Source organism: Nymphaea colorata, chromosome 1, assembly GCF_008831285.2.
Source record: "Nymphaea colorata isolate Beijing-Zhang1983 chromosome 1, ASM883128v2, whole genome shotgun sequence".
NCBI classification, from domain to species: domain Eukaryota; kingdom Viridiplantae; phylum Streptophyta; class Magnoliopsida; order Nymphaeales; family Nymphaeaceae; genus Nymphaea; species Nymphaea colorata.
The window spans coordinates 33,408,266-33,433,346 of record NC_045138.2 but is presented as its reverse complement, the minus strand read 5'-3'; the positions used below and the strand labels follow the sequence as shown (position 1 = coordinate 33,433,346).

At 35.1% G+C, this 25,081-nt stretch overlaps 1 long non-coding RNA gene across 3 annotated transcripts; it reads left to right on the top strand.

Moving 5' to 3' along the window:
- Positions 1-1,337: 1,337 nt before the first annotated feature.
- Positions 1,338-24,351, top strand: LOC116255846 (uncharacterized). Of its 3 annotated transcripts, none has more exons than XR_004172979.2 (6): positions 1,338-1,726; positions 2,074-2,145; positions 2,222-2,341; positions 21,114-21,259; positions 21,951-22,462; positions 24,294-24,351. It is a non-coding gene; the product is annotated as an uncharacterized LOC116255846 (long non-coding RNA). The 3 variants fall into 3 exon arrangements; XR_007572307.1 differs by having other exon boundaries at positions 21,044-21,259; positions 24,294-24,350; XR_004172978.2 differs by having other exon boundaries at positions 21,131-21,259; positions 24,294-24,336.
- Positions 24,352-25,081: the final 730 nt, after the last annotated feature.

Sequence of the window (25,081 nt, the reverse complement as noted above, 5' to 3'; positions counted from 1 at the left end):
AAGAAGCAAAAAATAGAAGTACAACATGTAGAATAAATTCAAATCTCGATGAGCTTTGAAACGAGCTCATTCTCTCTTTGTGGGCGACCTTGTTAGGGTGGCAACCCCATTGTCAATCTCAGCTATGCTGTCCATTACTTTATTCTCTTCCTGAATTGGGTGAGCGATAGATTAATATGTACTTACATGAAAATTAGTTAATTTGTCAAGTAACCTCCCAAACTATAGATGCGATATGCTTTAAATACGACTATTGCAGACATAGGAGAAGATTAATTAATAGAATTTAGCTTAAAATGCATGGAAGTGGTCAAAGCCCAAGGTAAAATCTGAGAGGAACTCTCCAAGTGGCAAAATTCAAAGGATAATACAACCCTTGTCCGGGCAAGAGATCACTAGGTATGTCATTATGGAAGGAGAATAATGCCTGAACGAGTCACATGACCATTAAATAGGCTAGTTGGATGGCAAGGTGAAGAAATTCTGCATACTTTTCTTCATAAAATAATATTTTGGCTACTCTTGCACTAGCTAAAGAAAAACGTCAGTCAAATATTATGCATCTCACGTATTCCACGGTCGATATCGGATTCGACGTCTTCAAATATGCTGTTGCACATGTTTTTTGGAGAATAACCAAAATCTAGTTGATTGTTGTTGTTTTTTGTCGATTATTGATTTCAAATCATTCCAAACCTAATCCTAAAACGTTTTTGCAAGAACAAGCCTCAATTTGATCCAGGTGGAAACCCACAAAATTTTGCATCAAAACTCATAAATTGCTCCCAGAAAAGAGGAAAATCCGATCGATTTCTTAGTTTTTTTTTTTTTTTTTTGGATTAAAACTTAAAACTTGTTGTCAAAATCTTGTAAACCGATCTTAAGACTCTTGGAGAACAAAATGAATCAAAACGAACCGAAAATTTTGAATTTGTTGATTAATAAAAGCACACAGGCTCATAAAACCCCAACATATTCAATTTTTATGGATACCATGAGAATACTACAGTGAATGCGTGGACATTGTAAGAGTATGATATGTTTCAGTTCATATTTCATAATGTACGTACAATAGTTTTTTTTTTTTTTGACTGAAGCGCAACCAATTTCACGGACCAGGCAATCAGGATGGTTCATTTTTATGGAAAGCGAGTTATTTTGGTTCCAATTTAAAAGTTCGTAGCTAATCTTAACGAGCACGCTAGTTTGGACTTAACCGCCTTTTCATTCCACCACTTGGCATGTTTCCTTTTTTTGGACGGACAGCTGTAGCGGGACCCTTTTATTTTATTTACTGAATTCGAAGTTGAACGGCAATCTTTGAATGTTTCGCGGGGGAGAGTGGGAGCGGAAGACCTCTTTCTTGAAAGCCGATGCCGTGGGAGAGTGGGAGCGGAAGACCTCTTTCTTGAAAGCCGATGCCGCGGGAGAAGGAGATAGCCACAGAGCGAGAGAGAGAGAGAGAGGGAGAGAGAGCCCGCACTGGTCGTTGTCGTGGCTGGGGCTTGTGGTTTCAAGCAGAGGCAGAGCCGGTGGATGCAACGAACTTTTCGGGCTCCGGGGACAGGTTTCTTGGGTTTGCGAATCCGACGAACCTAATCTCGAATCGCTCCGAGCCGGCGAAGGCCATCGAAGATCCGCTGATCGGCAGCCCTAAACCTTCTCACATGAACCCCTTCGGAGCCTACTCGCCTCCTTGGCAGCCATTGGAGGGTCTGGTTTTGAGGTATTGTTTGTTTCTTCCTTCTTTACTGCATACCCAAACCACTGACCATTAAATTAACTACTCTTCCCTTCTCTTCTCTCTCACGTTTCCATCTTATTCATGGTGTTTGCTATTTTTTCTCTTGAACCTTTTTCTTTCGTCTCATCAGACTAGTCTTAGAGTTAATAAAGGACATTTTTTTTGATTCTCTTCCTTCATTGTCAACACGGAATCAAGGGTAGCTTGAATCTAAGGCCATCTGACACCATCTCTAGATGTGATCTAACGTATCTCAATTGTGGGTGTTTTCTAGTTGTCGTAGTCTCCTTCCTGGATGTGTTAATCACTAAAATCTATTGATATCCTAGGTGATCTGACGATCTTGGATCTGATCAGTTGCAACCACAATGCAGCAATGCCTCTTTCTCTTGATTGCTCAGGTAAATCTAAAACTTGTGGAGTGTGGACATCGTGTATAATGGCACATATCTGATGCGTTGCTGTTAGAAAACTCAGATGGGGATCAGAGCATTTGTGCTGGAAAATAAATCAAAAGTGTGTCTGATTGTGGGTGTGGTGGAGGAGATCTATTGTGGGTCTGATCGTAAGTGTTGTAGAAGATCACGCTATTGGAAGGTGAAGTGTTCAATTCCTTTTTTTTGCGTGGAAATATTCAGTCTCAGACCATATATGAAGTCGTCTGGTCCCTGTCTATAGACTTTTGAATTTGTTGATGCCTCAATATTGATTGTTGTGAAGTTGTTTGGATCTGAATTTTTTTTTTTAAAGCTTTTTTTATCATATGTGAAGCTTGTTGTATTTGGACTTCCAAGTCTTAGAATGGCTTTATTGATATTCTTATTGCTTTCTAAGGTTCGATTAGTTAGTTAGTTACATATAGGTTTTGAATATAGTTAGTTACATGTAGATTCACATACATCATGTTTCTAGGCTCACTTATCTACTTGCTTGAGTTATTATGGTGGTTGCGTGAAAATGGGCGAGTGGACAGGTAAGTGTTAGTTCTGTTTTAATTTTTTGAGCTTTCATTTTGTTAAAGTTTATTTGTATGTTTTTTTTTTTGTTCCTGAGTGCTTGCATGTTTTAGAGTAGCTTGTGCATCTTTCTAGCCGTAAAAAACAAAAAAGAAAAGCTCTAGTTTCCAACCTACATATTCTATTCTTCAACAGAAGGTTGTTTGAGAATTAAATTCATTTAAAAATATTGAATCTGGTTGAAGATTTCTAACTTTTGATTTGGGCATATTTTATTTGTTTAAAACAAAGACCAAAGGCTACTTAAGGAAAATATTTTCAGAAGAATCCGTAGTTCGACATGTTGATTTCAAACTATCAAAAACAAAGAAATCTTGTCGATGTAACAGAATAGAGGCTTTCTGAACACATTTCTGAAGGTTGAAGTTAGAATTCTGGGCTCATTTTTGGTCAGTAACTTTCTAAATACTTGTGGGAAGTATGCCAAAAAGTTTGTAATTTGTGGAGTTGCAGAAAGAGAGAGATTGAATTTTTTGGCAAAATCCTTGTTTCTTCTCTGTAAAAACAAAATTATGTTTTCCCTGTTCTCTAAATCAAATTCCTTGATTTTTAATTTTTTGTAGATTTTTTTTATTCTCTTGTTTTCTTTAGGAGAATTATCTTTTGTTTCATATTTATGGTGGATTTAGGACGTCTGTATCTTTGTAATTTTGTTGCATTATCAGAACTTGTCATGAAGGTGAAAATCTTTACTCTGTTTATTTCCTGTTTGCTTGCTTTTGGTGTATTTTTCATTTGTAGTATTTCTAGCACTGTTCATGGCCAGTGAAAGTTATTTTGTTGTCAACTCGCTGAGTTAGGACTATGGCTTGTCCTTTCACAGGAGGTAGGCTAAGCTAGAAGCCATAAGTAGGAACTGGGCCATACATCAAGGGTATTCGCAGTGTATGCTACGACAAAAAACTTTAGGAAGAATTCTTCATCAATTTAAATGGGAAGCAAAAAGTGTCCTGACAAGACAAGGATGAAGAAGGTGTTGCTACTAATGGGAACAATGTGACGCTAAGATTCACACAAAATCCATGGCCCTAGATCCATCCAGTCAAAGAATATTTTGTTCATGCATCCTGCAATCAGAAGACCTAAGATTGCAACATACAACTTTGAGGTTGAACCCCATTTGATTCAAATGTTACCATCCTTTGATGGGTTGTCTCATGAGGATCGTTATAAACACTTTAATGAGTTCTTCTACATTTGTTTCATCGTTCAGATGAACAATTTTGGAAAGGAGACCTTCAAGATCATCATTGTTTTTTCTAGTTTACAAAGCTCTTACATTGCGAACTGTTTTTAATTTACAAAATTTACAACTTTCACAACTGTTGTAAACTCTGACATTTTACAAGTAAAATCATGAAGATTTAATTAGCTTAACGCATTCAATTTCTAAAAATTTTGGAAGTATTGTTTCAACTTGTAAAATTTTTGTCTTCTAGAGACCTTTTGGCAATTGTTTCGGCCTGTTTAAAGCTACCATTATCTTGAGTTTTTTTTTTGCATTATTTTTTCTAAACATGATAACAATTATTTTTGTTTTACAAGTTTTTTTACATATTTTATAATGACTGAAAATTTTTTGATGAATTTCAAAGTACACTTTTTGGAAATTTCAATAACTTGATTATTTTTGAAAGAATTTCAAATGTTGTTTCTAACTTATAAAAAATTTTTGAACACTTTGTGTGATTTTGACAATGGTTTCAGCTTTTATAAGTTGCCCTTTTTTGAACCGTTTTTTGTGAAACTTTTAAATTGTTTGAAATTCTTAAAAGCGTAGCCATTCGATAATTTCTTAAAAAAAGTTTCAAGTGTCTCTTGAAAATATTTCTCGTTTTACAAAAATCTTGCATTTTTTAAACTTCTTACAAGGGAGATAAACTTTTTTACTAACTTGACAAATTTTAGTGAAACAAATTTTAAGCACTTTTCAAACTGTTTTAAATTTACAAGGCTCATGACTTCACAGGCTTTGCGACCCTCATCTTATGAGTAAAGTCTTCAATCTTCAAGAGATTGATATATTCTTCAATTTTTGAAAATTTTTAAGTGTCGCTTTTGTAACAAAAATTTGCTAAACATTTTGATGACTTTGACAATTGTTTGGGGATTTTAGAAGGTATGACATTTTTAAAACTTTTGGCTAAACTTTTGCACTCTTTGAAATTTGTGAGATCTTCATAAAAAGTTTCTAGTTTGGAAAGCTCATGCATTTCAAACTTTTTTTCATTAACAAACCCACAAATTTCACGAGTTTTGTAGACCCGCACATTTCATAAGTAGAATCTTAAAAAAATTTCAAAAGCTTTAAATGTTATTCCATTTTTAAAAATTTTGCAAGTACAACTTTCAACACTTTCTCTTGGTCAGATCAGACCTCTGATCCAAATTTCAATTTGACATCTTCTATCATTTCTATGATATTCTTTGGATTATTTACCCAAGAAGATTGATATAAATATTTGAATGATGGATTAAGATATTCGAAGGTTGGATAATTATCTTTGATGTTCCCCATTCAAAGATTTGTTACTTAATATTTCAATGTAATAAATGTGCATGAAAAATTAAAATTCTTATCTTTGGGATAATGATCATTTTCATTACTTATGACCTTTCTACTTGTTTGTTTGAATGCTTAGGAGATTGCCCACATGATGCTGAAAAGTAGATTGTAGATCACGATCATAGGCATAAATCCAAACTCAAGTACAACATCTAAATATGATCATAATAGACCTATGATTTAGACTCTATTTGCAAACACCTAAAACCGGACATATCAGACCTACTGGATCAGATGAGACCCCTGATCCAAATCAAAATCCAACACCTAAGACGGATCAGATGAGACCCCTATTTCAAATCGAGATTTTAAATTCGAGCTCAATAGCTTATCTGGGTTTGGTCAGACCTCTGATCCAAAGTTCCAATGTGACATTGCGTATCGTTGGCATGATATTCATTCTCATCAAATAAATGTTGGCTCTATGAGTGGTGGTTCGGAAAGTTGATTGTAGACGATTTTAGAAAAAGTGATGTATACTATATGAAGAATTTATGATATTCAATTATTTTTAGACTTGTTGTCAAGAAGCTTGATATTAATATTTGAACCATATTTGGATAATTCAACCTTCGAAATTATCTATCATGTCCTCCATTGCAAGATTTTGTATTGAATATTTCGTATGTTATAATTATACATGAAAAATTGAAATATTTATCAATTGGACAAAGATCATTTTCATTACTCATGTTCTTTCAACTTGTTTATTAAGATGCTTTGGAGATCACCCACATGATGTTGAAAAGTGGATCGCAGTTGTCGATCCTACACTTCATTGCAAATCGATGCACTACATTTAAATATGATCATATTAGACTTGTGATCTACACTGTTGTTGCAAATTCCAAATCCAACACATAAAGGCGGACAGATTAGACCTCTGGTCCAGACCCAAGATGGGATTCAGGTTAAGCGTCTTATTCAAATCATTGTCCCAAACTAAAATTCAACAGTTATGCCGGATCGGACTAGACTTCTGATTCATACCGAGATTTTAAATCCGAGTTCAACATTTTGTCTGGTTCAGATCAGGCCTATGTCCAACTTGCCATTTGACATCTTCTATCATTTCTATGAAATTCTTTCTCGTGAAATAAATGTTGGACGTATGATTGACGGTTTGAGAAGTTGATTGTTGACTATTTTAGAAAAAGAGAAGGATACTATATGAACACTTTGTGATCTTTAATGATTCTTTGGATTATTTTGTCAAGAAGATTGTTATAAATATTTGAATCATGGAGTTGGATATTCCAAAGTTGGATAATTATCTTTGATGTTCCTCGTTCAAAGATCTTGTATTGAATATTTCATATGTAATAAATGTGCATGGAAATTTAAAATCCTTATCTTAGGACAATGATCATTTTCATTAGTTTTGACCTTTCAACTTGTTTATTAGGATGCTTAGGAGATTACCACATGATGCTGAAAAGTGGAATGTAGATCACGATCATAGACATAAATCCAGACTCAAGTACAACATCTAAAGAAGATCATATTAGACTTGTGATCTAGACTTTGGTTGCAAACGCCTAAAGCCGAACATATCACACCTCTGGTTTTGAACCTATGATCTAAATTTCAACGTTTATACCGGATCAGATGAGACCCCTGATCCAAATTCAACATCTTAATTGAATCAAATTCAGCCTATAACCCAAATCATTTTTTCCAAATCAAAATCCAACACCTAAGATGGATCAGATTAGACCCCTGATTCAAATCGAGATTTTAAATCCGAGCAACACCTAAGACGAATCAGATTAGACCCCTGATTCCAATCGAGATTTTAAATCGGAGCTCAATTGCTTATCTGGGTCAGGTCAGACTTCTGATCCAAAGTGCCAATATGACATTGTGTATCATTGGCATGATATCCATTCTCGTCAAATGAATATTGGATGTATGAGTGGTGGTTCGAAAAGTCGATTGTGGACGATTTTAGAAAAAGTGATGTGTACTATATGAACAATTTATGATATTCAATTATTTTTGGACAGTTGTCAAGAAGATTGATATTAATATTTGAACCATATTTGGATAATTCAACCTTGAAATTACCTATCATGTCCTCCATTGCAAGATTTTTTATTGAATATTTTGTATGTTATAATTATGCATGGAAAATTGAAATAGTTATCAATTGGACAAGTGGATCGTAGGTGTCGATCCTACACTTCATTGCAAATCGATGCACTACATTTAAATATGATCATATTAGACTTGTGATCTACACTGTTGTTGCAAATTCCAAATCCAACACATAAAGGCGGACAGATTAGACCTCTGGTCCAGACCCAAGATGAGATTCAGGTTAAGCGTCTTATTCAAATCATTGGTCCCAAACTAAAATTCAACAGTTATGCCGGATCGGACTAGACTTCTGATTCATACCGAGATTTTAAATCCGAGTTCAACATTTTGTCTGGTTCAGATCAGGCCTATGTCCAACTTGCCATTTGACATCTTCTATCATTTCTATGAAATTCTTTCTCGTGAAATAAATGTTGGACGTATGATTGACGGTTTGAGAAGTTGATTGTTGACTATTTTAGAAAAAGAGAAGGATACTATATGAACACTTTGTGATCTTTAATGATTCTTTGGATTATTTTGTCAAGAAGATTGTTATAAATATTTGAATCATGGAGTTGGATATTCCAAAGTTGGATAATTATCTTTGATGTTCCTCGTTCAAAGATCTTGTATTGAATATTTCATATGTAATAAATGTGCATGGAAATTTAAAATCCTTATCTTAGGACAATGATCATTTTCATTAGTTTTGACCTTTCAACTTGTTTATTAGGATGCTTAGGAGATTACCACATGATGCTGAAAAGTGGAATGTAGATCACGATCATAGACATAAATCCAGACTCAAGTACAACATCTAAAGAAGATCATATTAGACTTGTGATCTAGACTTTGGTTGCAAACGCCTAAAGCCGAACATATCACACCTCTGGTTTTGAACCTATGATCTAAATTTCAACGTTTATACCGGATCAGATGAGACCCCTGATCCAAATTCAACATCTTAATTGAATCAAATTCAGCCTATAACCCAAATCATTTTTTCCAAATCAAAATCCAACACCTAAGATGGATCAGATTAGACCCCTGATTCAAATCGAGATTTTAAATCCGAGCAACACCTAAGACGAATCAGATTAGACCCCTGATTCCAATCGAGATTTTAAATCGGAGCTCAATTGCTTATCTGGGTCAGGTCAGACTTCTGATCCAAAGTGCCAATATGACATTGTGTATCATTGGCATGATATCCATTCTCGTCAAATGAATATTGGATGTATGAGTGGTGGTTCGAAAAGTCGATTGTGGACGATTTTAGAAAAAGTGATGTGTACTATATGAACAATTTATGATATTCAATTATTTTTGGACAGTTGTCAAGAAGATTGATATTAATATTTGAACCATATTTGGATAATTCAACCTTGAAATTACCTATCATGTCCTCCATTGCAAGATTTTTTATTGAATATTTTGTATGTTATAATTATGCATGGAAAATTGAAATAGTTATCAATTGGACAAGTGGATCGTAGGTGTCGATCCTACACTTCATTGCAAATCGATGCACTACATTTAAATATGATCATATTAGACTTGTGATCTACACTGTTGTTGCAAATTCCAAATCCAACACATAAAGGCGTTCAGATTAGACCTCTGGTCCAGACCCAAGATGAGATTCAGGTTAAGCGTCTTATTCAAATCATTGGTCCCAAACTAAAATTCAACAGTTATGCCGGATCGGACTAGACTTCTGATTCATACCGAGATTTTAAATCCGAGTTCAACATTTTGTCTGGTTCAGATCAGGCCTATGTCCAACTTGCCATTTGACATCTTCTATCATTTCTATGAAATTCTTTCTCGTGAAATAAATGTTGGACGTATGATTGACGGTTTGAGAAGTTGATTGTTGACTATTTTAGAAAAAGAGAAGGATACTATATGAACACTTTGTGATCTTTAATGATTCTTTGGATTATTTTGTCAAGAAGATTGTTATAAATATTTGAATCATGGAGTTGGATATTCCAAAGTTGGATAATTATCTTTGATGTTCCTCGTTCAAAGATCTTGTATTGAATATTTCATATGTAATAAATGTGCATGGAAATTTAAAATCCTTATCTTAGGACAATGATCATTTTCATTAGTTTTGACCTTTCAACTTGTTTATTAGGATGCTTAGGAGATTACCACATGATGCTGAAAAGTGGAATGTAGATCACGATCATAGACATAAATCCAGACTCAAGTACAACATCTAAAGAAGATCATATTAGACTTGTGATCTAGACTTTGGTTGCAAACGCCTAAAGCCGGACATATCACACCTCTGGTTTTGAACCTATGATCTAAATTTCAACGTTTATACCGGATCAGATGAGACCCCTGATCCAAATTCAACATCTTAATTGAATCAAATTCAGCCTATAACCCAAATCATTTTTTCCAAATCAAAATCCAACACCTAAGATGGATCAGATTAGACCCCTGATTCAAATCGAGATTTTAAATCCGAGCAACACCTAAGACGAATCAGATTAGACCCCTGATTCCAATCGAGATTTTAAATCGGAGCTCAATTGCTTATCTGGGTCAGGTCAGACTTCTGATCCAAAGTGCTAATATGACATTGTGTATCATTGGCATGATATCCATTCTCGTCAAATGAATATTGGATGTATGAGTGGTGGTTCGAAAAGTCGATTGTGGACGATTTTAGAAAAAGTGATGTGTACTATATGAACAATTTATGATATTCAATTATTTTTGGACAGTTGTCAAGAAGATTGATATTAATATTTGAGCCATATTTGGATAATTCAACCTTGAAATTACCTATCATGTCCTCCATTGCAAGATTTTTTATTGAATATTTTGTATGTTATAATTATGCATGGAAAATTGAAATAGTTATCAATTGGACAAGTGGATCGTAGGTGTCGATCCTACACTTCATTGCAAATCGATGCACTACATTTAAATATGATCATATTAGACTTGTGATCTACACTGTTATTGCAAATTCCAAATCCAACACATAAAGGCGGACAGATTAGACCTCTGGTCCAGACCCAAGATGAGATTCAGGTTAAGCGTCTTATTCAAATCATTGGTCCCAAACTAAAATTCAACAGTTATGCCGGATCGGACTAGACTTCTGATTCATACCGAGATTTTAAATCCGAGTTCAACATTTTGTCTGGTTCAGATCAGGCCTATGTCCAACTTGCCATTTGACATCTTCTATCATTTCTATGAAATTCTTTCTCGTGAAATAAATGTTGGACGTATGATTGACGGTTTGAGAAGTTGATTGTTGACTATTTTAGAAAAAGAGAAGGATACTATATGAACACTTTGTGATCTTTAATGATTCTTTGGATTATTTTGTCAAGAAGATTGTTATAAATATTTGAATCATGGAGTTGGATATTCCAAAGTTGGATAATTATCTTTGATGTTCCTCGTTCAAAGATCTTGTATTGAATATTTCATATGTAATAAATGTGCATGGAAATTTAAAATCCTTATCTTAGGACAATGATCATTTTCATTAGTTTTGACCTTTCAACTTGTTTATTAGGATGCTTAGGAGATTACCACATGATGCTGAAAAGTGGAATGTAGATCACGATCATAGACATAAATCCAGACTCAAGTACAACATCTAAAGAAGATCATATTAGACTTGTGATCTAGACTTTGGTTGCAAACGCCTAAAGCCGAACATATCACACCTCTGGTTTTGAACCTATGATCTAAATTTCAACGTTTATACCGGATCAGATGAGACCCCTGATCCAAATTCAACATCTTAATTGAATCAAATTCAGCCTATAACCCAAATCATTTTTTCCAAATCAAAATCCAACACCTAAGATGGATCAGATTAGACCCCTGATTCAAATCGAGATTTTAAATCCGAGCAACACCTAAGACGAATCAGATTAGACCCCTGATTCCAATCGAGATTTTAAATCGGAGCTCAATTGCTTATCTGGGTCAGGTCAGACTTCTGATCCAAAGTGCCAATATGACATTGTGTATCATTGGCATGATATCCATTCTCGTCAAATGAATATTGGATGTATGAGTGGTGGTTCGAAAAGTCGATTGTGGACGATTTTAGAAAAAGTGATGTGTACTATATGAACAATTTATGATATTCAATTATTTTTGGACAGTTGTCAAGAAGATTGATATTAATATTTGAACCATATTTGGATAATTCAACCTTGAAATTACCTATCATGTCCTCCATTGCAAGATTTTTTATTGAATATTTTGTATGTTATAATTATGCATGGAAAATTGAAATAGTTATCAATTGGACAAGTGGATCGTAGGTGTCAATCCTACACTTCATTGCAAATCGATGCACTACATTTAAATATGATCATATTAGACTTGTGATCTACACTGTTGTTGCAAATTCCAAATCCAACACATAAAGGCGGACAGATTAGACCTCTGGTCCAGACCCAAGATGAGATTCAGGTTAAGCGTCTTATTCAAATCATTGGTCCCAAACTAAAATTCAACAGTTATGCCGGATCGGACTAGACTTCTGATTCATACCGAGATTTTAAATCCGAGTTCAACATTTTGTCTGGTTCAGATCAGGCCTATGTCCAACTTGCCATTTGACATCTTCTATCATTTCTATGAAATTCTTTCTCGTGAAATAAATGTTGGACGTATGATTGACGGTTTGAGAAGTTGATTGTTGACTATTTTAGAAAAAGAGAAGGATACTATATGAACACTTTGTGATCTTTAATGATTCTTTGGATTATTTTGTCAAGAAGATTGTTATAAATATTTGAATCATGGAGTTGGATATTCCAAAGTTGGATAATTATCTTTGATGTTCCTCGTTCAAAGATCTTGTATTGAATATTTCATATGTAATAAATGTGCATGGAAATTTAAAATCCTTATCTTAGGACAATGATCATTTTCATTAGTTTTGACCTTTCAACTTGTTTATTAGGATGCTTAGGAGATTACCACATGATGCTGAAAAGTGGAATGTAGATCACGATCATAGACATAAATCCAGACTCAAGTACAACATCTAAAGAAGATCATATTAGACTTGTGATCTAGACTTTGGTTGCAAACGCCTAAAGCCGGACATATCACACCTCTGGTTTCGAACCTATGATTTAAATTTCAACGTTTATACCGGATCAGATGAGACCCCTGATTCAAATTCAACATCTTAATTGAATCAAATTCAGCCTACAACCCAAATCATTTTTTCCAAATCAAAATCCAACACCTAAGCTGGATCAGATTAGACCCCTGATTCAAATCGAGATTTTAAATCTGAGCAACACCTAAGACGAATCAGATTAGACCCCTGATTCCAATCGAGATTTTAAATCGGAGCTCAATTGCTTATCTGGGTCAGGTCAGACCTCTGATCCGAAGTGCCAATATGACATTGTGTATCATTGGTATGTTATCCATTCTCGTCAAATGAATGTTGGATGTATGAGTGGTGGTTCGAAAAGTCGATTGTGGACGATTTTAGAAAAAGTGATGTATACTATATGAACAATTTATGATATTCAATTATTTTTGGACAGTTGTAAAGAAGATTGATATTAATATTTGGATAATTCAACCTTGAAATTATCAGTCATGTCCCCATTGCAAGATTTTTTATTGAATATTTCGTATGTTAGAATTATGCATGGAAAATTGAAATATTTATCAATTGGACAAGTGAATCGTAGGTGTCGATCCTACACTTCATTGCAAATCGTTGCACTGCATTTAAATATGATCATATTAGACTTGTGATCTACACTATTGTTATAAAATCCAAATCCAGCAATTAAAGGTGGACAGTTAAGACCTTTAGTCCATGCCCAAGATAAGAATCAGGTTTAGCGTCTTATTCAAGTCATTGGTCCCAAACCAAAAATTCAAGAGTTATGCCAGATCGAACTAGACTTCTGATTCATACCGAGATTTTAAATCCGAGTTCAACATTTTGCCCGGTTCAGATCAGGCTTATGTCCAACTTGCCATTTGACATTTTCTCTCATTTCTATGAAATTCTTTCTCATCAAATAAATGTTGGACGTATGATTGATGGATTGAGAAGTTGATTGTGGACTATTTAAGAAAAGGGGAAGGATACTACATGAACACTTTGTGATCTTTAAAGATTCTTTGGATTATTTTGTCAAGAAGATTGGTATAAATATTTGAACCATGGATGAGGATATTCCAAAGTTGGATAATTATCTTTGATGTTTCTCGTTCAAAGATCTTGTATTGAATATTTCATATGTAATAAATGTCCATGAAAATTTAAAATCCTTATCTTATGACAATGATCATTTTCAATACTTTTGACCTTTCAACTTGTTTATTGTGATGCTTAGGAGATTGCCACATGATGCTGAAAAGTGTAATATAGATCACGATCATATCCAGACCCAAGTACAACGTCTAAAGAAGATCATATTAGACTTGTGATGTAGACTTTGGTTGCAAACGCCTAAAGCCGGACGTATCACACCTCTGGTTTCGAACCTATGATCTAAATTTCAACGTTTATAGCGGATCAAATGAGACCCCTGATCCAACTTCAACATCTTAATTGAATCAAATTCAGCCTATAACCCAAATCATTTTTTCCAAATCAAAATCCAACACCTAAGATGGATCAGATTAGACCCCTGATTCAAATCGAGATTTTAAATACGAGCAACACCGAAGACGAATCAGATTAGACCCCTGATTCCAATCGAGATTTTAAGTCCGAGCTCAATTGCTTATCTGGGTCAGGTCAGACCTCTGATCCAAAGTCCCAATATGACATTGTGTATCATTGGTATGATATCCATTCTCGTCAAATGAATGTTGGATGTATGAGTGGTGGTTCGAAAAGTCGATTGTGGACGATCTTAGAAAAAGTGATGTATACTATATGAATAATTTATGATATTCAATTATTTTTGGACAGTTGTTAAGAAGATTGATATTAATATTTGAACCATATTTGGATAATTCAACCTTGAAATTATCTATCATGTCCCCCATTGCAAGATTTTGTATTGAATATTTCGTATGTTATAATTATGCATGGAAAATTGAAATATTTATCAATTGGACAAGTGGATCGTAGGTGTCGATCCTACACTTTATTGCAAATCGATGCACTACATTTAATTATGAACATATTAGACTTGTGATCTACACTATTGTTGCAAAATCCAAATCCAGCACTTAAAGGCGGACAGATAAGACCTCTAGTCCACGCCCAAGATAAGAATCAGGTTAACCCTCTTATTCAAGTCATTGGTCCCAAACGAAAGTGCAAGACTTATGCCGGATCGGACTAGACTTCTCATTCATAACGAAATTTTAAATACGAGTTCAACATTTTGTCCGGGTCAGATGGGACGTCTGTTCCAAGTTGCCATTTGACATCTTATATCATTTCTAAAAAATTCTTTCTCGTCAAATAAATGTTGGACGTATGATTGACGGTTTGAGAAGTTGATTGTGGACTATCTTAGAAAAGGAGAAGTATAATATATGAACACTTTATGATCTTTAATGATTCTTTAGATTATTTTGTCAAGAAGATTGGTATAAATATTTGAACTACGGATGAGGATACTCCAAAGTTGGATAATTATCTTTGATGTTCATCGTTCAAAGATCTTGTATTGAGTATTTCATATGTAATAAATCTGCATGGAAATTTAAAATCCTTATCTTAGGACAATGACCATTTTCATTACTTTTGACCTTTCAACTTGTTTATTTCTGCATGGAAATTTAAAATCCTTATCTTAGGACAATGACCATTTTCATTACTTTTGACCTTTCAACTTGTTTATTAGGATGCTTAGGAGATTGCCACATGATGCTGAAAAGTGGAATGTAGATCACGAGCATTTCCAGACCCAAGTACAACATCTAAAGAAGATCATATTAGACTTGTGATCTAGACTTTGGTTGCAAACGCCTAAAGCAGGACATATCACACCTCTGGTTTCGAACCTATGATCTAAATTTCAACGTTTATACCGGATCAGATGAGACACCTGATCCAAATTCAACATCTTAATTGAATCAAATTCGGCCTATAGGCTAAATCATTTTTTCCAAATCAAAATCCAACACCTAAGATGGATCAGATTAGACCCCTGATTCAAATCGAGATTTTAAATTCGAGCAACACCGAAGACGAATCAGATTAGACCCCTGATTCCAATCGAGATTTTAAATCCGAGCTCAATTGCTTATCTGGGTCAGGTCAGACCTCTGATCCAAAGTGCCAATATGACATTGTGTATCATTGGCATGATATCCATTCTCGTCAAATGAATATTGGATGTATGAGTGGTGGTTCGAAAAGTCGATTGTGGACGATTTTAGAAAAAGTGATGTGTACTATATGAACAATTTATGATATTCAATTATTTTTGGACAGTTGTCAAGAAGATTGATATTAATATTTGAACCATATTTGGATAATTCAACCTTGAAATTATCTATCATGTCCCCCATTGCAAGATTTTGTTTTGAATATTTCGTATGTTATAATTATGCATGGAAAATTGAAATATTTATCAATTGGACAATGATCATTTTCATTACTCATGTTCTTTCAACTTGTTTATTAGGATGCTTAGGAGATCACCCACATGTTGTTGAAAAGTGGATCGGAGGTGTCGAACCTACACTTCATTGCAAGTCGATGCACTACATATAAATATGATCATATTGGACTTGTGATCAACACTATTGTTACAAAATCCAATCCAACACTTAAAGGCGGACAGATAAGACCTCTAGTCCACGCCCAAGATAAGAATTAGGTTAAGCGTCTTATTCAAATCTTGGTCCCAAACCATAATTCTGCAGTTATGCCGGATCAGACTAGACTTCTGATTCATTACGAGATTTTAAATCCGAGTTCAACATTTTGTCCGGGTCAGGTGAGACCTCTGATCCAAATTGTCATTTGACATCTTATATCATTTCTATAAAATTCTTTCTCGTCAAATAAATGTTGGACGTATGATTGATGGTTTGCGAAGTTGATTTTGGACTATTTTAGAAAAGGAGAAGTATACTATATGAACACTTTGTGATATTCAATGATTATTTGGATTATTTTGTCACGAAGATTTATATAAATATTTGAATCATGGATTAGGATATTCCAATGTTGGATAATTATCTTTGATGTTCCTCGTTCAAAGATCTTGTATTGAATATTTCGTATGTTATAATTATGCATAGAAAATTGAAATATTTATCAATTGGGCAAAGATCATTTTCATTACTAAGGTTCTTTCAACTTGTTTATTGGGATGCTTAGGAGATCATCCACATGATGCTGAAAATTTGATCGTAGGTGTCGATCCTACACTTAAATGCAAATCGATGCACTACATTTAAATATGATCATATTAGACTTATGATCTGCACTGTTGTTGCAAAATCCAAATCCAACACCTAAAGGAGGATAGATTAGACCTCTGGTCCAGACCCAAGATGGGAATCAGGTTAAGCGTCTTATTCAAATCATTGGTCCCGAACCATAATTCAACAGTTATGCCAGGATTGGATTAGACTTCTGATTTTTACCGAGATTTTAAATTCGAGTTCAACATTTTGTCCGGTTCAAATCAGACCTATGTCCAAATTGCCATTTGACATCGTCTATCATTTCTATGAAATTCCTTCTCGTCAAATAAATGTTTGACGTATGATTGACGGTTTGAGAAGTTGATTGTGGACTATTTTAGAAAATGAGAAGTATACTATATGAAAACTTTGTGATCTTCAATGATTATTTGGATTATTTTGTCAAGAAGATTGGTATAAATATTTGAATCATGGATTAGGATATTCAAAAGATTGAAATATTGATCAATTGGACAAGGATACTTTTCATTACTCATGTCCTTTCACCTTGTTTATTGGGATGCTTAGGAGATCACCCACATGATGTCGAAAAGTGGATCGTACATGTCGATGACTCGATCCTATACTTAAATGCAAATCAAAGCAGTACATTTAAATATGATCATATTAGACTTGTGATTTACACTGTTTTTGCAAAATCCAATTCCAACACCTAAAGACGGACAATAACACCTCTGGTCCAAACCCAAGGTATTGATCGCAAACTAAAATTCAACACTTATGCCAAGTCGGATTAGACTTATGATTCATATCGAGATTTAAAATCCGAGTTCAACACCTTGTCTGGGTTAGATTAGACCTCTGGTCCAAATTTCCACATTTCATCTTCTATCATTTCTATGATATTCTTTTTCATCAAATAAATGTTGGGACGTATGATTGACGGTTAGAGATGTTGATTGTGGACTATTTGGGAAAAGATGTACTATATGAACAATTTATGATCTTGAATTGGAGAACTGGCTTACAGACTAGCACTACCTCCCAAGTTCAGTCAAGTATACACCTGTCTTCCATGTATCTATGTTTCTGCAATATGTGGTAGATTCAAAATACATAGTAAATTTCAAGGATATTCAGATATATGATGACATAACAATTGAAGATAAGCACATAGGATTGTGGATAGAATAAAACATGTGCTTTAGACCAAGCGGATTTGGTTAGTCAAGAGTAGATTAGCAACACCATTTCCGCAAAGAATGTGCCTATGGATTGGAGCTGGACAAGGAAAAGAATTACCCCTATCTTTTGTAAAGAATGGTACAATCTAAAGATGGAGGATGAAATTTTCTTTTATTAAGGTAGAAATGTGATATCATGTGGCTTTCTGATTAAAAATCAGATCTTTTTGCTATTTTAATTATGAATTGGGGTAAAAATGGAATTTCATGTAGCTAGGGATAATTAGCAATGAATTTATGCCCAAGGAGCCTTAAAAATAGGTATTTATGCTTCTGAAGTGCATATGAATCCAAGGGCGAATATTATAATGTGTAAATTGTAATTGTTACCTACCATAACTCCATAAAGGGTAATTCTGGAATATATACATATATGTGGTGATGAACCCTGAATTTCCATAGAAAATATGAAATTCTAGGGTCAGGAATGAGTTAGAACTTAGGAGATTGTACAATGTGTATATGGGCGTGTACAGCAAAAAGGGTATTATTGGAAATAAACCAGAAAAAAAGCAGCAACCGAAGTTCATGGATGTAAGAGGGTGGTTTTGAGAATTCTTGTGTTAGTTCATGTTGATTAGAGTTATTTCTTAAAAAGCATACATAAGCGAAATGAGGGAGGGGAGTTGAGTTTGACCAAAAGGTCCAGACTAACTCAACCTCACCCACCAACTCTCATGTTCCATCCAAATTAAAAAGGGGGATAGATGAGAGAGAAAGGCCTGTGGATCGGAGACAGCGACAGATTGAGAGGCTGAATAAAACGGAGGGAGATTGAGAGAAAGAGAGAACAAGAGAGGGACAGAAGGGAATGGAGCAGAGAGTTTATGTGGGAGCAAAAAAAGGAAAAAGAAAGAAGGAGAAGCTGCAATGGGAGTGAGTGATGGGGGTGGGGGGGGGGTGTGAAGAAAGAAGCTCACCTTGAGTCAGCTAGTTTCTCTTCCTTTTTTTTCATTGGTTTAATTGCATGTTAGGTATTGAATGACAAGTGAAAAACAGTCCTCATTTTCATTCTTGACCAGGATTTTGTAACTTGAAAATCGGTTACATGGTCCAGTTTGAAAAATCTGGTTTTTGCACATTATTTCATTTTCTAATTAGCTTTGTAGCGATAATTGGTCATGGAAAGGGAAACATGTGATCGGAGGGTTGAATGGGAGCGACTCAATGTAAGATTTTGTCCAAGTGGAGGATGCCATCAATAATCTGTCCAAGTGGAGGGTGGTTGTTGCTTTACAAAAATATCCACTGAAAGGAATTTGGGGAAAAGAAATATTTTGGTAAATTTACCCTTTTAATTTTCTAATTTTTTGCCCTTAAGGATGGGCTTTACTTTTTGTATACCAGGGGCATCCTGATAATTTTGCAACATCAGAGTGCGTGAGATTTGAGAAAGCCATGGAGGCGCTATTGGGGTTGGCAAAATCTAATCTGGGGCTGGCGATGGATAGAAAAGAAGGTTAGATGGCAAGTGGGAGATGGTAATGTGATTAATGGTTATGTGATTAAATTTTGGATGAACTGCTGGTCAAACCAGATTCTTATTTGCCCATTTAAGTGGTGATCTATTCAGCAAGGGGGGGAAGAGATAGAGAATTGTACCTAAGAAAAGTACAGCAGTATGGGCACCACGGTCCCAGGTTTGTTCCTGAATCATATTCAGTTTTCAGCTGAGAGAGATAAGTTAGTCTGAATCTCCAAAGCTTGTACTGAGTTGAGGAGTAGAGAAATTTGGAAGGAGTTGTGAACAAGAGACACCACTCATGACTGGTTTAAAAAGGTGTGGAATCAAAAGGCTCTACCTAGAGCTTGTTGGTTCACCTACTACCAAAATCACCTCTCCACGTTTTATAGGATTAAGAAATGGGGATGCAATTACCCAATCGGTGTACGCTGTGTGGAAGAGCGGAGGAGAAAAATGCCCATGTAATCTTCACTTGTCCAGTGGTGAAGTCGATTTGGAGTTGGGTGGGTAGGTATGATACAAGAAGGATTCCATGGACAATAGTTGCAGAGGAGATTATGATTCACTTGGGCGCCATAAGAATATCCTCCACCTGTTTCAAAAAATGCTTGGAACATGACCTTTCAAAAATCGTTTGTTGGCAGCCATGGAAGGTGAGAAAAATGAACTTGCAAGATCATTGGGTCTCTGGAGGAATTCCTTGTGTTAAAAGCTTTGTATGGGAGGCTTGCATGGATAGCTATGGAGGCCTAGGATGGACTGGAGCTGGACATGGAAAAGAATTACCCTCATCTTTGTAAAGAAAGCTGCAATCTAAAGCTGCAGATGAATTTTTCTTTCAAGAAGGTAGAAATGTGATATCACGTGGCTTTTTTCCATTAAAAATCTGATCTTTTTGCTATTAATTATAAATTAGGGTAAAAATGGAATTTCATGTGGCTAGGGGTAATTAGAAAAGAATTTGTGCCCAAGGAGCCTTAAAAATAGGTATTTATGCATTTAAAATGCATATGAATACAAGAGTAAATATTATAACGTGTAAATTGGAATTGTTACCTATTATAAGGGGTAATTCTGGACTATGTACATATATGTGGTGATCAACTGTGAATTTCCATAGACAATATGAAGTTTTTGGATTAGGAACGAGTTAGAAGATTGTAAAATGTAAGTGTGTGAGGGATATGCATGCGTGTAGCAGAAAGGGTATTATTCGAAATAAACTAGAAAAAAAAGAGCAGACAAGGGTCATAGATGTTAATGGGTGTTTTTGGGAATTCTTGTACTAGGTAACGTTGATTAGAATTATTACTGAAACAGTCAGCCATATAAAACGTGAAAAAAACTGTCTATTGAAGTGGACGTGCTTGCTTTCTCAAAATGTTAGCAAAACGCACTCATCTCTATCAGGATGCTTAGTCCTCCTTTGAAAGCAACCTAGTTAAAGTTGATGTGCCTTCCTTTTTACTGTGCTAGAAAAACTTCTAAACCCAAAAAGACTAAAATTACTAGAAATTTTGCTTGATGTTTTGTCTTGCATTTTGGCAGCTTCCTCTTTCTAGTCACGTTAACTCCTATTGACATGATCTGCCCCTGTTACCATTGCTCATGTTTTTAGAAGATGCTTCCCTGCAGTTGATGCAGTGGATAAATCAAGAGTGGTAGTGCTGGTGGTGGTGAAGTTGTGATCAAGTGTTGCTCATGCTGATGGTGGTGACGATGTCATCAAGTGCAGGTCAGATGTACTCTCCAATCTGGATGAAGGTAATCTCAAACTCATGTTGCCACCTTTCTCTCTCTCTCTCTTGTTTGGTTGTGCATGATCTTATCGTTCCCTTTTAAAGTGATTGTTTCCGCTCAAATGAGACGAGAGTACTTTGATGGCAACAATACACCTAAAAGAAATCTGCCCACCCCTAACAACGTGTTTCAATTGACACTCTTTTGAAAGTGGAGTTTTTATAGTTTTCAGGTGACATTAAAAAATGAGTTTGAGAAAAACTCAATTTTATCAAAACCTAGTTTTTAAAAGGGTTTGAATAATATCCATCCCCTTCCCCCGAAAACACATAAATCAATTTTTAAAAAATGATTAAAGAACTACCTTTTTGGCAAAAAAAGTTTTCATAGAACTTTTTTTGGCAGTGATCGTTCATACATGCTTTAAATTTTTTGGGATAGTGTTTCTCAGTCTGACTAGGTTCCTGATTCTAAAGTGGTGGAGCTATTCGTGGGCATAGTGTATGCCATTGGGTATATAGACCCACATAAATTGGTTCATTATGTATTAGTGCCCAGTAATATTTTGCCTTGTATTTAAAGGTTTATAACTTTTTTTCTGTGTTTCCAATTGCTTAGAAATGTGCACTATAATCTTATGGTCAGGGTATTGCACGGATATCTGGACAATTAAAGTACTTGTGTGTAACTATCGATTTTCTTTTCTGACTAGCAGTTGGCTCGTAAACAAGGTTACAAGCAATACATTCACTGTGGGTTTCTGACAAACAGCCTGATCGGCCCCTTAAAATATGCAGAATTGACAAGAAACGGGCTCCTCAACAATACGTTTCTCCTTGATAGATGTGCTCTATCCTTCCAGTTCCAGAGTTAAATGTTCTTGTGTTGATGATGAAGTGCTATGCTATTTGATAGCTTCTTTTCTTTCTTAATGTATCTGTTCTCTGCTAGATTCTTCGCTCACTTGTTCTTTAGTCTTTACCTTCAATTCGTCAAATGTTGGGACTGATTCTAATTCATGGGCAGGTTGATGGATTCATATACTACACTTCTGTATTCAAATTGTTTGATTGCGTTTTCAATGATTCAACCGGGATATATTTGTATTTTTGTCATGACATCTTTTTAACAGCATCTATTAACAACCTAATATTTTATGCCGGTGGGAATGCAGTTCAGTAATCGGAAGCCCAAAGGCATGGGCCCTATCAGACGACGACGCTAACTGTAAGTCCTTTTTGTTGGATACGGTATATTGCATTTCTTTCTGGCATCTGTTTTTGGTCCTGTTACCCTGATTCAGTAATTGGACCAAGGCTTAACACTTATTAATTAAAAAATAGATAAAATTAATAAGAATTCGTTAGGTTCATGTAGATTATTTACACTATTACCAAGTTGGTCGGCTTAGGTTTGGTGCGTTTTTTCTGAAAGCGAGTCCAGCCCAGTCCTCTTTATTAAGTTTGATCAATCCCAACCTGATTTTAAGCAACTATAATCTGCTCCAATATTTGGGTCACTTAGTTTTGCAACCTACCTACCCTTAAAGAGGGCATTTGGTAACAGGAAAGTTTGCATTTTTAGAACGTGGTATTCAATAAAATGTGTTTTACAAAGGGACACCTTTATCGAACGCTATTTTTTTGGAAAAAAAAAACAGTATTCCTGTAATTAAATGCCCCTCGAGTTGCTCCGACGCTTCTTTTCTGCAGCCATATGTGGTGGGTTTGGTGGAGCCAAACTCAAATGAATACCACTAAGCAATAGATAGTGGGGAATGTTGTCAGAATCATTTGTGGGGATGAGTAATTTTAAAATGAGGCTAGCGATTATCATTATGAATTAAGGCTCATGAAACAAGCTCAACTTTTGGTGGTATAACATGAACTTGTTCTATTGATTTTAACAACTTCAAACTTAATTTTGTTTTTGTTGAACCTCAAAAGTTGAGCATGTCCTATAATTTTTTTTTTTTGAGAAAAAATTGTTATCAAGTGATTAGATATGAAACAAATTAACTTGAAAGACCAATACGTCCGGCTGTGTGGGAAGTCATTCAAGTTTTACTAAGCCCTTGTCCAGTTGTCCATCACATAAAGAATGGTTAAGCTGTTCGGCTTCCGCATAATGCAGTGTTACCTCACGCAAGATGCCCAGAGTTGTCCCACATCAATGGTCCTTCGACAATAAATATTCAGCAACAGGACCAAGCTGATTAAGAGCTTTCCTTATCACAAGATGAAGACGGTAAAGTAGATAGCTAAATTTATGGAATGATAACGGACAATTTAAGATTGTACCTATATCGGGGGTGAGGTAGTCTTTTTCTTTTCTTTTACATAAAACGATGGCTGTCATGTACGTGTCAAAGAAAGAGGAGATGTCGAACGTATAAACTATGTGCACACAAATTGCGAGGCACTGACTCGATTTACGGTGAACAATAAGAACATAGAAAATGGATTTATTTTGAACCCGGATCAGTATTTTTTAGTTGTATTTAGTATGATCGACTATCCTTTGTTGTATTTGTAGGGATATAATGCAGTCACCAGCGAATTGACACCTATCATGTATGCCACTAATTTTTCTATAAGAAATATATGTCATTTGTGCCCATTCATAAAGAAATTATATATGGGAACATGGTAGATAATGATGCCAATAAGTCCAATTCAGACTGACCGTCTTATTAGACTGCTTTTGAAATGTTGATATAGAAAAAAAAAACATTAACATCAGCTGATTAAGATAACAAAATATGAACTTGAATTTAAGTAAATAGTGTGTCATGTTTGGACTGGATCCATGCTTAGATTTAGTCATCAATAAATATCTGACGTCTATTATCCATCCATTTTAGATAAGAATTTTAAAATGAAACCCAAAGAGTTGCCATTAATGCTCAAAAAGAAAAAAGGGGAAAACACTTTTTGTTCGTTTTTAGTATTTTTTTTATCGTTTTATTCGACTGATTTCTTTTTCGCATTTTTAATGCATTTTTTTCAAAAAAAATGCGCCTTTTTTTAACTATGCTGTCTTGTTTGATGGAATGCAGGTGGAGGAAAGAATGATCTCGCGTAACTCTTTAATCGGACTCTTTAAATTTGCTTATTTTATCGTGTCGATGGCACAGCTAACTGAACCCTTGGTGACAATGTGATTATGCATTAATACTGGTGATCTGCAAGCTAACCTTGTGATCTTGGATGAATGACACAATGCAGGCATGGAAGCTATGGAACGAAGATAAGATTGAGGAATTACTTGAGCTTGGTTATTCTTCAGATAGAGGTTCCACTCTTGTAGGCACTGAGCTTGGTAATTCTTCAACAAATGATATCACAATCTCTGATATGCAACCACGGTGAGGGATTGGGTTCCTTTGTTCTTGCATAGTTTACTTTGAAGCTTCTTGTTGAAATTATGTGTAAGGCCTGATCTTTTTAGGCCATGAAATAGACTTATGCACTTTATTTGCCTAACTTTCCTGGTGTCGAAGGGCGCATCTGATGGTGATGGTAATAAGATCCGCCAGAGCAGGTTTATGGCCATGGAAACTTTCTAATCAGAGCAACGTTTTTACAGAAAAACAAAAGGCTTTAATAAGTTAAGACTTCTTTTTTCCTTTTTGTGGGTTCAAAGACGCAAAAAATAGAGGTACAACGTGTAGAAGAAATTCAAATGTCGATGAGCTTTGAAACCAGCGTGAGCGACCTTGTTACGTCAATAGGGTGGCACCCGCATTCCCATCATAAGTTGGCCTCCAACCATCATATCCTGAAACTCCTCTGAAACACAAAGTAATTTGTGAAATTGAAAGCTGAGAAGTGAGAACACACACAA